Genomic DNA, 2,565 nt, shown 5'->3' with positions numbered 1-2,565 from the left:
TTGTGATCCATCAGTTATAGAAATTATGTGGCTCCAGTCAAAATCAGAGGGACAAGGAGACATGCTCAATTCACAGTGGGCAGGGACAAGGGTGAGGAAAGAGCAAAAGGTTTATGAAGAATATAATGGCATCTTCTGTGGCCAAGAACAAGTCCTAGAAGATGTGAAGGAAGGGTTCCAGAAAGAGGCTGTGACTATAAAGGGTCATTGACTAATTAGAGCTTCAATATTGTAAAGAATCAGAGTGTTGCAAGTCCAGACCCATACTACATTGGGTCACTTTAGTCCACTCAATAGCCATTCATTGCCCACCACTGCATGTGACCTGAAACCCTTGTGACTCTAAAGTAAATCCCTTGGAAGTATGAATGGATTTTACACCAACCCAAAACCTAACAATGTCATTGGATAGGATCTGAATCAAAGCAGAAAGTTCCTCAATTTTCTATGACCCTCCTATCTGATATTTCCAGCAGTGTGTTTGAACAGTGTCTTGCCTTATTATTTTTATTTTTTCTGTTACTGAGAAACTTAATAAAACCATTACTGTGTTGGAACATGGAATTTGAGGAAACTTGAATCTGTGTTCCCAGTCCATGTTCACTTATATTTGGCTCCAAAATAAATGCTCACCCACTTTGAGATGACAGCTGTATTTTTGCACTGACAAAAATGAATATTAAAACACAGACTGGAGATTGATATGAGATAGACTATCTTGTTCTTCAGCAAGTGACTTCTTTTATCCTCCTGGACACATACTCATGTGACATTTCCCAACTTTCTTTTCAGTTGGTGTCTGAATCTGGCTCATAGAGTCTTGTAGGGATGTTCTGTAATTTCAGACCTAAGCATTAAGACTCTCCACTCTTTCCTTGTCTTCTGGGTAAACACACAGAATCCATCAGGCAAGGCTGAAACCCAAATGACTGTAGAATTACAATGTGAAAGGAGCCTGGGTCTGTGAGACAACACAGGGAGGAGGACACTCACTCAGGAAACCCACTTGATTAATAATATACACATTAATCTGTTCCTGGACTCATAGAGAATTGTACCCTGTGGTTATTTGTTGCAGAAGTTAATCTACCTTACTATTACTCCATGTCACAGAAGCTGTTGATCTATGGGTAAGTGGACTACACATAGAATTGGAGTCAGATAGACTGAGATTAAAATATATTCCACTTAGTTTAACATGGCTGAAGCAATGCACATAAAACATAGACAAACTAAAAAATTATTAAAAACCAATGCAGCCAAAATCCTTGTTACAACAAGATATACAACAAGACTACTTCAAGCCAGCTGTTACCAACCAATTCCGTCCTATGCTGTCTCCATATGACTAACCTTCGAAAATCATCTCTTTGACACCACAACACCCCTCAGAAGCCATGTAAGGGCAGAAAGGAGAAGGAAACCTGCTTTCTGGGAGAATCCCAGGTCATTCCTGGAATTCTTCACTTGTTTTCAATCAGTCTCTTTTTTGTCAACTTGACAAACTAAGGTCATATGGGTTGAGGCAACCCCAACTGAGAGAATAGCTCCATCAGATTGTCCAATAGATAACTCTTTTATTGGGGGTATTTTCTTAATTTATGATTGATATGCTATGTCCCAGATCACTGTGGGTGGTTCTGCTCAGTATTAGAAAGCAGGCTGGCTGGTAATAAACAACACTCCTCCAAGGCTTCTGCTTCTGTTCCTGCCTCCTGATCCCTGCCCTCACTTCCCAAAGTGATGTCCTGTGACCTGGTTACAGTGTTTATTACACCAATAGGAAGTAAACTAAGATACCATCTTCCCTGCCCTAACACACAAATAATCCCCCAACCCATGAGAGGTTACCAAAAAAGGAGATATCACAAATGGTCCCTTTATGAATCATCTCTGCATACTTTCTTTATCTAGACAAAAACCTAGAAATGCTAAATGAAGGTGCGGCCTTTCCTCTCCATCGTGAGACCATTCCAGCCTCTACCTACCAGGAATAAAAGGGCCCAGAAGCTCAAATTAGATGAGAATTGATTTCCAGGAAGGATAATGGTTCTTGTCTCCACTTCCACACCTCTGCCCTTTTGATCATTTCTGCAACAAACCAGCCTTGCTTTTCCAGGTAATGTTGTCCTCCTTCAGGGGCAGAACATGCTTGCCCAAAGTGTTCAATTGGGTGGAGAAAAAGAAGAAAAGGAGGAGGGAGGGAGGCAAGTCCCCTGTAGAGACCCCAGGTATACAGACTGTGCAGGAGGTGTGTGCACATGAATTCAGAAACATGATACCGGACACCACAGTGGCAGAGAAGCATGAATAGCTGTGGGAGTAGACAGAGCCAAACATGAATATGCCTACATAGACACTGAATGTACATGTACACGCATGGGCACACACACACACACACACACACGGGGGAGGGCGGGGGAGATTGAGAGAGACAGAGAGAGACAGAGAGAGCACAGGCTTCCTGGACCCTCTAACCAGATCCTGGGCTTTAAAACTGAAGACTCCATGTAGCATGTGAACTAATTTCTTTGCTCTTGACTCTCATCATTTTACCTGACCACT

This window comes from Rattus rattus, chromosome 2 (genome assembly GCF_011064425.1).
Source record: "Rattus rattus isolate New Zealand chromosome 2, Rrattus_CSIRO_v1, whole genome shotgun sequence".
Taxonomy (NCBI): Eukaryota; Metazoa; Chordata; class Mammalia; order Rodentia; family Muridae; genus Rattus; species Rattus rattus.
The sequence above is the reverse complement of the archived record's forward strand: the minus strand, read 5'-3'. Positions refer to the sequence as shown.